Genomic DNA, 16,214 nt, shown 5'->3' on the forward strand with positions numbered 1-16,214 from the left:
TATTTGAAAGCTGCTAAGAGAGTAGATCGTAAAATTTCTCATCACACACACACACACACACACACACACACACATTTGTAACTATGGCGTGGTGATGGCTATTAACTAAACTTATTGGAGTGATCATTTTGCGATAAATACAGATATCAAATCATTATGTTGTATAGCTAAAACTAATATGTTGTATGTCAATTTTATCTCAATCCAAAGAAAAAGAAAATCACTTAATAAAACAACAGGAACAACAAAATAAGCCAACAACAATAACAAAAAGGAAATCTTTTCCCAATCCTCAGGATTAAGTGAAGGATGATTATTTGCAGATAGGTTTTTTATGCAAAGCTCCTTCTCAATCTTTTTGTTGTTATTTAACTCAGCAATCTCTATTGCATTAAAAAATAGTTCACTCTCCAAAATATATAAAGAACTTATACAACTCAACACCAAAAGAAAACAAAGAACCAAGTAGAAAATGGGCAGAAGACATGAACAGACATCTCTCCAAAGAAGACATCCAGATGGCCAACAGACACATGAAAGGATGCTCAACATCACTGATCACTAGGGAAATGCAAATCAAAACCATACTGAGATATCACCTCCCACCTGTCAGAATGGCTAAAATCCAAAACACAGGAAACAACAAGTGTTGGAGAGGATGTGGAGAAAGGGGAACCTTCTTGCACTGTTGGAAATGCAGATTGGTGCAGCTACTCTGGAAAACAGTATGGAGGTTCCTCAAAAAGTTAAAAATAGAAGTACTGTATGACACATACCCAAAGAATATGAAAACACTAATTTGAAAAAAACATATGCACCCTTATGTTTATTGCAGATTATTTACAATAACCAAATTATGGAAGCAGCCCAAGTGTCCATCAATAGATGAATGGATAAAGAAGATGTGAGATACACACACACACACACACACACACACACACACACACACAATGGAAGATTACTCAGACATAAAAAAGAATGAAGTCTTGTCATTTGCAACAACATGGAGCTAGAGATGGAGCTAGGGAATATTATACTAAGTGAAATAAGTCAGTCAGAGAAAGACAAATACCATATAATTTCACTCATATGTGGAATGTAAGAAACAAAACAAATGAACAAAGAAAAAAAGAGGCAAACCAAAAAATAGGCTCTTAACTACAGAGAAGAAAGTGATAGCTACTGGAGGGGAGGAAGGTGCGGGAATGGGTGAATTAGGTAAAGCAGATCAAGAGGACACTTATCATGATGAGCCCTGAGTATTGTACAGAATTGCTGAATCATTACATGGTACACCAGAAACTAATATAACACTCTATGTTAACTGTACTGAAATCAAAATTTTTAAAAAAAGTTCACTGAGTAAAGCTGGTGGAAAAAAGAAAAGCCAAAAGATAAAATGAAATTAAAAATAAAAAAATCTCAAAAAAATAGTTCACTTTAAAAGTTAAGTTTTAGAACAAAGATTTGGTAGACATACTTTCTGTGTCTTGTACAACTTGTGAAAGGCATACTGTGAAATGCTGTTATTACATTTTGTGGCAACGTTTTCCCATCCTACCAAGGAAGCAACTCTGAGTTTTCTTAGTCCCAAAGATAAAAACATAGTGTCTTTGGCATGTGAACTGAATTGAACACTATGCTTGGAGCCAAGCAGAATAAAGAAAGCTCAGTTACCAAAAGGAATTGTAAGACACTTTATAATGGGCTACACAGATGAGTTTTAGATGCTCTACTGTGTTAAAATTCATTCAATTAATTCCACAAATATTTGCTGAGTGTCCACCAAAAGTCAGGCATTGTTCTAGCCACTGTAAGCTCATATGTTTTCAAATGATGAAAAACTTTTCCATAATCAGACAGTAGTCATTGGGGGTCACAAGATTATGGAGATGATGGTCTTGGTAACAATGACTATATTCAGTTCAAAAAGTAATGATTGAAGATCTATTTTGTAACAGGCTCTCTGCCAGGTGCTATGTAGTAAGTAGTGCTTTCCATTGCATTTTGAACTTTTAAAATTATTTTTTGTTATTTTACTTTATTAACATTTACAAGTCAACATCTAGAGAACTTGGTCCACGAACTCAATAGAGGGGTGCCTGGGTGGCTCAGTTGGTTAAGTGTCCCAACTCTTGATTTTGTCTCAGGTCATGATCTCAGGGTGGTGAGATCGAGCTCCGAGCCGGGCTCCATGTATGGAGCCTGCTTAAGATTCTCTCTCTTCCTTTGCCCCTCCCCCTACAAAATTTTTGAAAAAACTCGATAGAACTTCCCCTATGGGCACAATTTTGATCTGTCTTCTCTCTCTCTCTCTGCCCCCTTCTCTCTGTCTTTCTCTCTCTCTCTCTTTCTCTCTCTCTCTCTCCCCCACCCCCAGTCTCTCTGTCTCTTTCTGTCTCTCTCCTCTTCCTCATGCCTACATACTCCCCATTCTATCCTTGTTTGGCAGAATACAAAACAGCTAACCATCCCTACCTCATGGAGCTTACATAACAATGTGAAGATAGAAAATACACCAACATAAATACGTCAGTCATCAATTATATTGGCAAGTGATAAGTCTCTGAGGAAAAATAAAGCCAGGAAATGCAATGAACCAATGGGGAGGGGACATTTTTATAACTTTAAATAGAGGTAGTCAGAGAAGATCTTACTGGGAGGGGACATTTGAGTAAAACCCTGCAGGACGAGGGGGAGAAAGCCATGTGGATAATTGGAGAGGAGCATTTCAAGCATAAGGAACAAGGAGGATACTCACGTGGCTGGGATGAAATGGGAGAAGGGAGGCCGGCCGGAGATGAGTGAGAGAGGAAAATGAGGTGGGCAGATGATGAATAGCCAGGTAGCAGTGTATTTAGGCTTCCACAACACAAAAACAGAGGCTGGGGGCTGAAACAGCAGGAAGTGATTTTCTCACCGTTCTGGAGGCTAGAAGTCCAAGATCAAGGTGACACCAGGGTTGGTTTCTGGTGAGACCTCTCTTCCTGGTTTGCAGATGATGGCCTTCTCACTGTAACTTCACTTAACCTTTCCTCTGTTCAGAGGGGAGGAGGAGGAGAGAGACACAGAGAGAGAACAGGTTAAAGAAACCTTAACTGGGGAAGTCTATAAGAGTGTGTTTGGGTTGGAAAAATCTGCTTTCCTCCAGTCTTCACTTGGCTGGCTTTTCTTGGCATATAGCTTTCACCTCAAAAGCCTTCTCCTCTAAGAGGCCTTCCATGACTACTCAATCAAACGTGTTCCCTGCAGTCACTTTCTGTCTTAGCTGTTTTATTTTCCACATGGCCCTTACACTCTTTGATATTTTCTTAGTTGATTGTTCATTGTTTATGGTCTGTCTGCCCCTCTTACAATCTGCACTCCGGGAGAACAAGGTCTTTGTCTTGTTCGTCACGTATTCCCAGCATCTAGAACAGTGCCTGATGCATAGTAAGCACTCAACAAACATTTGTCAAGTGAAGGAAAGGCTAAAAAAAGAAAGCATGGAGACCCAGTTACGTAGATCACCAAGACTTACTGTGTGAGGGGAAAACAATCCCTTCTGCGTAGTGCAATGTTGAGGTTGACAGGGGACCACACAGTAGACAAAGGACTGGGCAGATTTCAGGGCTCGAAGCTTTGTATTTTTGAAGGTTTATGTGCAGATCTGGGAATCAAGAGATTGGGGGTTCACATCTGCTCTATCTCCAACTCCCTGTGTGACTATGGTACAAATCATTAACTTCCGCAAGCATTAGTTTCTCCATCTGTGTGGTGTTACCGGCTAGTTTAAACATTTAGAAACCTTCATTGGCATAGATGACTCTATTTATGCTGTTGCTTTCAGGAGATTGAGTGCTTTGTGGAATGGAGCCCTGTTTTTCCTTTTGGCTTCTGAACTGTACTTCCTTGGCAGGCAAGGTGATTCATAGCCTTGAATTCCTCTTCTCCATTTCCCAGCTTCTCCCAGATCATGTCCTCTTTCAACGAGGCTGCATGACTCTGATGGGAAGGACAAGGCCTTGATCACCTTAAGAAATGCCTTGGGTTGTCATTCTCTGCCTTTATTCCTCTTTCTTTGCCTACTCCAGCTAGATGAATCCTCCCACTTTCCACCATGCAGAGAGGCAGGCCTGGCTCAGAACCAGGTCGAGGACATAGCTTTTATTCATCTCCCACTAGATAGAAAGTACAGAAATTAAATCCTGTGTTCAGATCCAAAAGGCCATCCCTGTGTCTCCCAGTATTCTCCCCTGCCAGCTAGATATACGGTGCCAGGAGGAGGCCTTGGTTCTGTACACAGTCATTGGGTGACTTCCTTCTTGACTTCCCTGCATTCTCACCTCCGAAGAATCAAGCTTCTCTCTGCGTTTGTCTCTGGCTTCCATCCTCTGGCCATACCTCACTCAGAAGAAGGAGATACTGCTTGGCAGAGATAATGGTATGGCAGTCAAGGGGATTCAACCAGACTTGGGTTAAACGCAGCAACACTACTAACTCTGTGAGCTAGGGCAAGTTACTCAGTCTCTCTGGGACTCAATTTCTTCATCTGTAAAATGAAGCTGAGGAGAGGTGGTAAGAATGAAGGGATATGATGTGAGCCAAGAATGGAGTGTAGTGCGTGGCATGCGTGCAAATCTGGTAGTTGCTGTTCTCAATGACTCGTACCCTCTTCCCCAAGTCTAGGGAACTCACCTGATCATGTTATGCTCATCTTCTTTTTTAGTTCCAAGGGTTGTTACTGAGGGTTTACCATTTGGGGTTTAAAAAAGTTAACCTCCACCTTTTTGAGACCTTTAATTTGTACAATTAGATAAATGATTTTCACTGTCGGTATGATCTGCTCATCAGCTTGTCTCTGATGGCTAGGGTTGCTGGTGTTCAGAGATGTCTCACTTCACCTTTTAAATAATGATCCTGTAAAAAAGCAAGTGCTCTATCTAATGCTATGTCTACACAGACAAAACCAGACAGAAGTTCATATAGTTTCCTGGAGCATAGGAACCTAGACATAGCTGATGTAGATGATTCCGTCTACATTATAACACGTTAATGCTTGTGGGACTACTTAATTTTCTTCAAATGGTTGGTATTAGCAATATTTTTTAAAAATAGTTTTATTCCGAAACGAACCTGATTTCATCTTTTCCATGCAATAAATGGCATATTGGCTTCCCATACGGCCCAGATTGATGAAATATTTTCTTGGTGTCATGGATGGAATTTATTTCCTCTAAAAAAGGAAGTATCTCAATAGGGGCACTTAGTATACATTTGCCAACTTATCAAGTAGTAGAGCAGGTTTTCTTGAGTGGCGTGTAATGTTACTTTCTGGTTTGAAGTTCGAACTTATCCTATAGGGTAGAGCCGTGAAGTGGGATAAAATCTGTTGGTGTTAAGAAGTCTCAGTAGTAGAAGAAAGAGAAAAAGAAAGCAAGAAAGAAAAAAAGGAAAGAGAAAGAAAGAAAGGAAGAAAGAAAGAACAAAGGAAGCATTGTAAGAAATATTTATAAGTCAAATGTTACAGAGAAAAACTCCAAACCAAAACCCATTTCAAAAAATGTTGGAGGAAATGGTGTATCTTTTTATGTGCTTAAGAAAACAGTTAAAAAGAACTTCACAGCATTGGGTCTATTAAGTACATTTATTCTAGTGATTTCCCAGATATTTCCAAGTTCCATTTAAAACAGAAGTCTCCTATCAAGCAATCCTTTGAAATTATTTACCCTTTTATGGTTGTAAAATATGGAAACATAATACTTTTAATGGAAACTCTAATAAACGGCATATGCTACAAAGTGTCTACTGATGTGCTTTATAGGTTAGTATTCTTACGTCACACGAACTTGCAGTCTACACTTCTGATCCCAGTAAATGCCCCAGTGATGGGGAAGAGGATAGCTGGAAGGGCAAGGCCATGAAAGAATGGTATGGCTCACTCATGCTCACCAGGAAAGTATGGCCATCCAGAGTCCTGACAGCAAGCAAATTCCACCAGCAGGCAGAAACAGAATTATTTGGATTAAGGACTTTGTTTTGCCTGAGGGTTGGTGACTTGGTGGTCACTGTAACCTGAAAAAGGTTTTTTCTTATATTCAATATAAAGGAATGTTTTGTATAGACTTGGTTGTGAATCCCGGAATAAAATAGTATGTAATATTTTTAGCACGTATTTAATTGGCAACAGAAATATTAAAACCACTTGACTTATAATGTTAAAATGGTATTCTGGTTAAAATCAACTCCCAATCAAGAAATTTAATGTGTTTCACCAAATGCATATTTTCATACAAAGTAAATATATTTTAAAGTTATATATCCTTAATTTTAGGCTGAAATAGTACTAGCGGCTCACAGATGGATTCCTCTGCCCCTCCTCCCCCCACCCCCAGCCACACAGCCCAGCAAATTACTTTTCATTGAAGTGTTTTCAAAGTATTCTCACTGGTGTATGCTTCAAATTAACAATTCAGGCATTCTACATTAAATAGCAATTGATTTATTGACATTTGATGGATTCATACTTGCGTTCCTTGGTTTCAAAATCTTGTTAAAATGTTGTTAATAATCTGTGGATATACATTTTAAACAACTGTCATTAAATTTAGAATAACTGTCATTAAATAAGGAGAATTAAATTTAATAGAGTAGTTGCTATATATTTAAATACCAGTGGATGATTAGAAGCAGATTTATTGAGGGTTTAATCATGACTGGATAGATTCATGCCTTTCCAGCAAATATATTCATTTTATTTCTTTTGTTTTATTTTTCTTTTTTACAGTGAATGGTTTGTAGGCACGTAAATTGGTACCATATCAAAAGCTGAAGCATCAAATAATTAGTGTCCAAGATATAGAATTCATTATACTGCTCAAGATAACTCAAGACTGTATACTAATCCTTGGTGAACCTGGAAAAGTCTGTGCCGAAAGACTCAGAGAAGCCAGAGAAGAATGGCTGGTAGGAATAGAGAAGAAATTCACCTGGTTTTGTTCATATTTGCCACTTGGTAAAACAGTTGTCTAACCTCTTTTAAAATGCCTTTGATACTATGGGTAAAATATCAAAGACTGATACTTTTAACGACATTGTTCAAAAACGTCAGTTTGATACACTTAGACTATCATGTTTTAGTTTCCTTTTATTTTGAAAGAACAAGACATATCTTCCAATCTATCTGGAGAGGTTGGTTTCTTTTCGCCAGGCTTCAGCCCACCCTACCCCGAGCTTGAAGCATTTTGTTAGATGTCTTTGATCTTCTGTTTGACTTCTGCTTCATGGAAAAATGCTCATAAACCTTTAGAGAATGGCTTTCTGTACTTTTAGATTTATTCAAGAATTATAAACAGTGGACAGATCTATAGCAAAACGATTTTAAGAGCACTTAGGACTCACATGCTAATTTATTTGCTCACCACCAGAAAGGCTTGTTTGGTAAAAAGAAGCTTAAAAAGTTCAACTTTGCTTAGTGAAAAAAACTCCACTTTTAAGTGGCTAAAAGTATTGCATTTCAGGTTTTTTCTTTTTTTTAAATATTAAGATCTCTAAAGCAACAATCTTTTTAAAGATGTTATGCACAAGGATTGGCATGACATTTGAAATGGCTTCAAGAGTCCTGTTACTCTTGACATGCCAGCAAACACTTCACAGATGTGCTTTTCCACTGCAGCCATGTCGAGAGAATACAAGATCTGCAACTACAGACAAGTCCCCCTTACTGCGAGGGCCAGAGTAGCTAGAACACGTCAGCGTGAGAGCCTCCTGTTTGCCCTAATCCATCGTTACTCCAACCTAATTGTAGCTTTTCCACAAATGAGGGGATCCGCCGGTTGAGCTCTACACTCTTAGATGTTGGATAACAGTTGTGGTTTCGGATCAAACAAACAAACAATATTAGAAATCTTTGCCCTTTGGCATTTTGTAATTCTAAAAATATCTTTCAGTATAAAACGTGAAAAAGGATTAAAGATTGTTTATGCTTTTGCTTTTCAAAAATGGAGTCTTCTAGAGTTCTACGGGAGTTGCAAACTGATGTCTCCTATGCTGAATCAGTACTGATTTTATGTGGAAGATCACTTAATTTCATGTTAAAATTCAGATTTCAGCTTCTATTGAAAAATCAGTTCTGGCAACATTAGCATTTTCTTCAGCAACAACAACTGGAAATAGTAGTGGCTGCACATTTTTTTGGGAGACAGTTTAATTTTTAAAATATTTTCTACTCTTTAACCATGACATTGGGCTTCCCGACTCATTTACCTGTGGCCTTCAGTTGACATTCGGGTCTGTGACTCCTGTAGTAAGATTACTCTGAAATACTAACAGTATTACTGGTGTGTCCGTATGAGGGAGTCTGCAAAATTTAAGTTCTGTTCTCAATAGATACCCATTGTGCAGAACCGAACCCTTTTCTTTAGCAGGACATTATGTTTGATGCAGAAGTTGTTTGGGAAATCTACAAACCATTCTCTCAATAGATCTAATTCAGTGGCCTTGGTCCTTGGCAGCCCAGCTTCAATGGGGTAAGCAGTTCTATTCTGGGCTTGGTGTAAGAAGCATCTCTTGCTATGTGGGTGGCATGTAATATACAAATTCCCAATAGAATGCCAGTTCCAGGAGGACAGAGATTTTGTTTTCCTTGTTGTCAAATTCTGTGTACCTAGAAGACTGTTTGGCCTATGGTAGGTGCTCAGTAAATATTTCTTGAATGAAAAAGTTGGATTATTTATGAAATGTGCAAGCTTCAATTTAAATAGGAAATAGTTTTTAAAATGACAGTTATTTTTATTACGGTTCACTGAATGCCTTCTATGTGTTAAGTACTTCACAAACTCCATTTTATTTATTTCTCACAGGAATTCCGTGGGATGGGTATTGTTTACCCATTATATGTAGGGACACTGAGATTCAGGGATTTTTAATCATGGGAAGTCACATACTTAGAAACAGCAATGATTTTTTACTCAAGTCTGCTTGACTCCAAAATATATGCTCTTTCTGCTACTCGGTGTTTCCTTTTAAACATAAAACCATATTTTGAAACATTAAGCAAAGTGATGATGAAAGAGTTCTGTCCAAAAAACACCAAAACATCTGACAAATTGCTGACATTGTCTATTTAGTCAACTGGCTTGGCTCTTTATTCCACAAAATCAACCATTTGGTTGTTTTCTGGCCCTTGCAGTGGAACTGGGTGAACTGAGGATGCCAGAGTTGATCTGTGAGCCTGGATCAGAAAGGTTACAAGACTGCCCACATTGAACTGGTTATTCAACCTCAGACTCTCTCCTTTCCCCTGGCAGTTGGCCTTCCTGACGCCACGAATTTTCAGATGGAGAGTCTAAAGGGTTGAATTTTCTCAGGGTGTCCCCTTTACCTCTGGTTTGTGCAACCATAGCTTAAAAGGTTGGTCGAACTCCCAAAGCTTTTGGCCTTCCTTGCTTCCGATCGGTTGTGTCTGTTTTGTCTCAGATCTTCACCTTTGGATGTCTACCTCTGGCCTGGTAGTTTTGTTCCAACTCCTGATTTCTCCCCTAGCCTAGCAGTTTTGGGTTATGTATTTTTGATCTTGAACAGTAGCCAGATCCAGTTGATCCAACCATAGGAGTGTAGCACACAAGACTCAAGACACTTGACTTTAGTTGGACTCATCTGAACTGGTCAATATAGCTTGAGTCTGAGAAAGTTGTTTAACTTCTGTGTCTCATGAATACATTTTCCTCTCTTCTTCATGGAGTTGTGGGAACAGCTTTAACGGTGCTTATAAAGTTGTTAATTGAAAATGCTCATGAATTCAAGGTAGTGTATTAATAACATTTTAAACTAAATTTCTGTTAATTTATATCTAAAAATAATTATGTAGGAATAACACAAGAATAGTCTTTATATACAAAAATCAAATAATTGTAAATGGCTAACAGACACATGAAAAAATGTTCAAAATCATTAGCCATCAGGGAAATTCAAATCAAAACCACACTGAGATACCACCTTATGCCAGTTAGAATGGCAAAAATAGGGGCGCCTGGGTGGCACAGCGGTTAAGCGTCTGTCTTCGGCTCAGGGCGTGATCCCGGCATTCTGGGATCGGGCCCCACATCGGGCTCCTCTGCTATGAGCCTGCTTCTTCCTCTCCCACTCCCCCTGCTTGTGTTCCCTCTCTCACTGGCTGTCTCTATCTCTGTCAAATAAATAAATAAAATCTTAAAAAAAAAAAAGAATGGCAAAAATAGACAAGGCAAGAAACAACAATTGTTGGAGAGGATGTGGAGAAAGGGGATCCCTCCTACATTGTTGGTGGGAATGCAAGTTGGTACAGCCACTCTGGAAAACAGTGTGGAGGTCCCTTAAAAAGTTAAAAATTGAGCTACCCTATGACCCAGCCATTGCACTACTGGGTGTTTACCCCAAAGATACAGACGTAGTGAAGAGAAGGGCCATATGCACCCCAATGTTCATAGCAGCATTGTCCACAATAGCTAAATTGTGGAAGGAGCCGAGATGCCTTTCAACAGATGACTGGATTAAGAAGTTGTGGTCCATATATACAATGGAATATTACTCAGCTATCAGAAAGAACGAATTCTCAACATTTGCTGCAACATGGACGGCACTGGAGGAGATAATGCTAAGTGAAATAAGTCAAGCAGAGAAAGACAATTATCATGTTATTTCTCTCATCTATGGAACATAAAAACTAGCAAGATTGGTGGGGGAAGAAAGGGATAAAGAAGGGGGGTAAACAGAAGGGGGAATGAAGCATGAGAGACTATGGACTATGAGAAACAAACTGAGGGCCTCAGAGGGGAGGGGGGTGGGGGAATGGGATAGACCGGTGTTGGGTAGTAAGGAGGGCACATATTGCATGGTACACTGGGTGTTATACGCAACTAATGAATCATCGAACTTTACATCGGAAACCAGGGATGTACTGTATGGTGACTAAAATAATATAATAAAAAAACATTAAAAAAATTTTAAAAAAATCAAATAATTGTGAAACCCAAAATGGAGAATCAAAATTGAAGCAAATGTAGAAAATGATGGCCATTAAGGTGAAATAATTGAAAAACTTCTGGAAGTAGGATCCATATTTTTTTAGATAACAGTTTTATCTGTATTTCTCTCCATACTTTTTTCATTAAAAAAGTGATGTAGTTTAGATACAGTAAAATTAACTCTTTTTTGTATAAATTTTTATTAGATGTCAAATGATAGTCACATAACTACCACCAAATTAAAAATATAGAACAGTTCCATCTCACCAAAATATTTTCTGTGCCTTTTTATAGTCAAATTCTACCCTTGACCCCAGTCTCTGACAATTAGTGACAACTAGTATAGAATATTTGGATTCCCTAACCATTTGTGATATTATCTGGCCCTCTTTATGCTTCCCTGTGGGAACTGGAGTTAGAGTTACTAGCACAAGAAAATACTGATATTCTGGTGATTACTATTGCTATAAGTAATAACATCCTTTTCTATGACTCAGAAATCTTGTGCCTTCTGCCAGCATCTGTGAAACCAGGGCAGGTATCTTGTTTATTTGCAAGTAGGGTAAAATTTCAGACCGTTGATATGATTCTTGACTAGTTTATTTATTCCTTTCCAATCTATATACATCTTATTTCTTTTTCTTGCCTTATTGCATTGGCTAAGAATTCTAGTATGATGTTGAAAAGGAGCTGTTTGAGGGACATCTTTAACTTGTTTCCAGTCTTGGGTGTGAGGAGGGACATCTAGTTTCTCACCATTAAGTAGACATAAGGTGTTAATTTTTGATAGATGCCCTGTGTTGGTTTTAGATGTTCCCTTTTATTCCTAGTTTGCTCAGTTTTTGCTAGAGATTTTTTTCATCTTTGTTCAAGATGGATATTGGTTTGTACTTTTCTTATACCATTTTTGTTTGATTTCAGCATCAGAGTAATGCTCAGATCATTAGGGATTGCCAACTTCTGGATGAGAAGAATCATTGAGAAGGCCCCACCTTTAAGGCGCAGGGATGGAGCACCCATCTAAGACTGGGATTGAAGCAGAACAACAAAACACACCTCCATGCCACTCCCAACACCAGGCTAGCAAACTCTAGAAACAAGTAACAGTGGTCTTCAAAAGTATGGAGAGAGTCCTTCTGGAGGCAAAGGCATAAAAGGAAGACCTAAATCTTAGAGTGAAGCAGACATTGAGAAAGACCTTCTGGCAAATCACCCCCTACCCTAAACACAAGGCAATGCTGGAAGCCAAAGCTTGTAGTATAGTGATTGTAACCAAAGCAAGAAAATAACCCAAATCCAGCCCTTCTGTCTGGGCTGACAATTCCACACACTAAAGGCCTAGCAATCCCTAATGATCTGAGCCTACATGTATTCCTGCCCTTCCCCAGGGGTTTTTCTGTTCCTTTTCTCACCTGCAATGTGTCTTCACCTGTACCTTGAGGGTAACAGAATGTAATGCCCTTCCTCCAGTGGGATAAGGCTTTTATTCTGTAGGAGACATAGGAGAGAAGGATATGGGCAGATCTTGCCTTCACCCCACTGGCTGCTCTTTCCTTCTCCAAGGCTGTACCACAAGGATGCTTCTCCAGACTCATTCTGTCTCTAGTTTTCCCATGCACACTCAGTGAGGTCTGTGAGAAGGGCCTGCAAATGGGTGTGAATTCTCTATGTCTGTGGCTCTCAGCAGTTCTATGCTTTCACTTTAAACTCTATACCCTATACTCTCCCACTGGACCTTTATGATTTATCAACAATTTCAGTCAGTTTTTGTTTGTTTGTTTGTTTTCTGGACCTGGCTGAATAGGAGTTTCCACCATGTCACCTACATTTGCCACAACAAGGACCAAAAGGTTTGGCGCAAGAAGCCCAAGATCGGGGGTTCTACCTTCTATCTTCTTCCTGAGACAGTTAGTCAAGCTGTATAGGTTTCTGGCCAAATGAACTAACTCCACCTTTAACCAAGTTGTGTTGAAGAGGTTGTTTGTGAGTCACACTGACCAGCTGCTTCTGTCCCTCTCCTGGATGAACCAGAAGAGGAAGCTGCCTGGCCAGAAAGACAGAATAGTGGTGGTTGTGGGGACTATAACCAGTGATGTGTGTGGTAGGAGGTGCCCAAACTGGTGTGTGCGCTGCGTGTGAGCAGCCATGCCTGTAGCCACATCCTCAAAGCTGGGAGCAAGATGCTCATCTTTGACCAGTTGGCCAGGACTCTCCCAAGGGCTGTGGCACCATCTTGTTCGCTGGCCCATGGAAGGACCGAAAGGTATACAGGTATGTTGGCAAAGCCCCAGGAACCCCGCACAGCCACACCAAACCCTATGTGCAATCCAAGGGCTGGAAGTTGGAGCAGGCCAGACGCCGCAAGGCCAGCCTCGGCTACAAAAACTAACCCCAGATCCTGCTTTGTTATTAAAAAGATTTTCGTGCTGAAAAAAAACAATTTTAGCCAAAATTTTTTTTACCAGCTTGTATAGCATCTGGTGTTTTGCTGCAGCTGAGCAAGTGCTCTCCTTGGAGGCATCTTTGTTTGCATTTCTTAAGTTAATTGTTTGCCCTGTGACCACAGCTCTGTAATAGATTCAAGAAAAGTAGCAATTTTGTAAATTATCTAGCTTTTTTTTTTTTTTTTTGGTCGTAAGTATGGAGTGATGTTCTTTCCTATTTCCTACTTCCTATATGAAGCCAGAAACCCTATTTCTTGACTTACAAGAAAATTTATTTCTAGGTGTTCAAACCATCTACAAGCAAATCTTATTTCATAAGCCAAATGTCAGGTAGTTTTGGACCTCAAGTAAAAGAAAATCCAATCCAAAATATGTAAACCAGAAGTTCTTATTGTCTTATTTGAAGGGAAAAGTGGAGGTACAGGTTTAAATCAAGTCAACAATTTTGTTAGGGTTCTGGATTCTTTCTCTTTCCCACTCTGCTATTCTCAGGACATTGTTGTATCCTTTAGGGTAACTTACTCCAGGGTCCCAGGATGGCTACTAAAGTTCTGGACATCACATCACAGAGGTGAAAGCAAACAAGCCACACTTTAAAAATATAAATAAAATTAATGACCTTTTTGTGTCATTATTTTTTAAGAGAAAGAAAAAGATCTCAAAAGGCTTCCCATCAGACTTGCCACATGTCTTATTCAACAGGACTGGGTCACATGCCCATTGCTCAATTGTTTACTAGAATAGGAATGGAACTCCCCTATTTGATTTAACATCAAGATTCGTCTCTGGCCTGGAAGGGGGACAAATTCCTCTGAAGCACATGGCCACCTGACAGCTGAGAAAAATCAAGATTCTATTATTAGCAAAGAAGAATATGGGGAATGGCTCTTAAGTGCGTGACTAGTGGTGCCTGGTAGAGTTCATAAGGCCTAAGAGGGCAAGCTCTACAGTCAGCCGTATCTAGGTTCAAATCCTGGCCCTTTGTACTTTGGAAAATACAAAGGGGATACTATTTTATAAATTCTAAATACTTGTTATTTATCTCTTTCCCTCATTAAAGTATGTTCTTTACCATTCATTTTGATATCATAGCTCAGGAAGGGGCCCTGGAGAACGCCACAGCCTGGACGTAGATGAGGTGATTTTGGATACGGTAAATGTTCAGAATATGGTAGCTAATGTTACCCCACAAATAAATTGTTGTAATATACTTAGCTAATGGCCTTTTTCTAAGTAAAGGCCTTTTATTACAGCTGCACTTTCTATTCTGAGAGAAGATAAGGAAGTGTTTTCTAACTCCAATGCAGTGTGACAGGCCTTTCGCCGACCTCCTTCTCCGTGCTAGCAAGGGGGCCCGGTCCTATGGCAGGAATGGTAATTTATAGCTTTCCCATTAAGGCAGAGAGTCCTATATTCCTCTCTGGTTCAGGTGAACCATAGCTGTAGGGTATGGAGGGCCAAAGAGGTACAATGAGAGTAAGAGAAAGCTTCAGGGGATGTTTATCTTCTTGTTCACAGCTATGGGATTCTGCAATGAATAAGAAAAGTAAGAGCACTGGGCAAATAATGGAATGGTTTAGATAAATTTAGAAAGACTCTTACTTATATTTTACCAGAACATAAAAATAAGACTCTGCTCAGGTTAAAGTGTAGTGCACTGAGAAAAGAACCAAAACCAAATGAGGCTTTTTTGATTTATCACTCACCAGAGAAGTTGGTTTGCTTTAGTTTTTCTAAAATTTACGCCTAGTCTTCTTAATCTCTCAACATATCTATTTCCCCCAAGGCCCTTGATCATTTTAGTTTCTTTGAATCCTAGAATCGACTTTCTGAATTGGAAGTGTTAGAGCCATTCTGTAAAAAGAGGATGGACCACCCCACCCATAATTTGGTTTCAATGGAAGAGACATACCAAGAGCATATGAAAATACAGAATTAGGTTCCCGTGAACCTCTGGTCACAACATTTTTATCAACCTGTCAACACATAACCTTGTTTTATGTGTGTGTCCGTTTAAAGACATCTTATTTAATATATGCTGTTGATTCACTAACAATGAACTCACAGACAGTGCTATAACTCACGCTCGAACACGTGTGTTGTCAGACTTCTTAAGTTTTGCCAGAAAACTTCACATAGACTGCTATGTTGCTTTTGTCTCATTTTCATTTTCCTAATTAACAGGGAAGGGGAAAATCCTTCCGTGTGGCTATTTGCCATTGGGTTTCTTTTCGCTGTGAATTGCCTGTTCAGATCATTTACCTGCTTTTTTTTTTTTTTGATGGCCCTTTTCCTATTAATTTATAGATTCTTAAGATTACATTCTGTATACTAATATTTATATTAGTATAAATTCTTAAGATGTACATTCCATATACTAAATAATATACTGATATTTTCTTGAGTAATATCTTCTACATGGTCTTCCAACTGTGTGTCTTTACATTTTGTTTACATGGCCTTTGTCATACAGAAAATTTTAATTATTTTCATGAGGCAAATTTTGTGTCTTATTTAAGAGATTCTTCTGTACCATAAAGTCATAAAGATATTTCTCTTTCTATTGATACTCTCCACGTTGTCTTCTCATAATTTTAAAGTTTTGCATTTCACAGACCCTTAGTTAGCACAGAATTCATTTTTATATAGAAGGTCTGTAGGGATTTTTTTTTCACTATGAGGACAATCAGTTTTATTTTTATTTTTTGTGCCTTGTGGAATTTTAACATCAAGGTTTTGCTAGCTTCACAAAAGGAATTGGGGAACTACTCCCTTTTTTTAATCTCTA

The 16,214-nt window shown here is 38.9% G+C and overlaps 1 long non-coding RNA gene and 1 pseudogene across 1 annotated transcript in view; both read left to right on the forward strand.

Annotated features, from left to right (window-relative positions):
- LOC130544464 (uncharacterized) overlaps positions 1-10,170 on the forward strand; it is a 34,805-nt gene extending 24,635 nt beyond the window's left edge. Inside the window, exon 4 of the long non-coding RNA XR_008960747.1 lies at positions 6,767-10,170. This is a non-coding gene — a long non-coding RNA (uncharacterized LOC130544464). The remainder of the gene's footprint in view (positions 1-6,766) is intronic.
- A 2,551-nt stretch (positions 10,171-12,721) lies between these two features.
- On the forward strand, positions 12,722-13,371 carry LOC113256209 (ribosomal protein L18-like; annotated as a pseudogene).
- Positions 13,372-16,214: the final 2,843 nt, after the last annotated feature.

This window comes from Ursus arctos, unplaced genomic scaffold (assembly GCF_023065955.2).
Source record: "Ursus arctos isolate Adak ecotype North America unplaced genomic scaffold, UrsArc2.0 scaffold_21, whole genome shotgun sequence".
Classification (NCBI taxonomy): Eukaryota; Metazoa; Chordata; class Mammalia; order Carnivora; family Ursidae; genus Ursus; species Ursus arctos.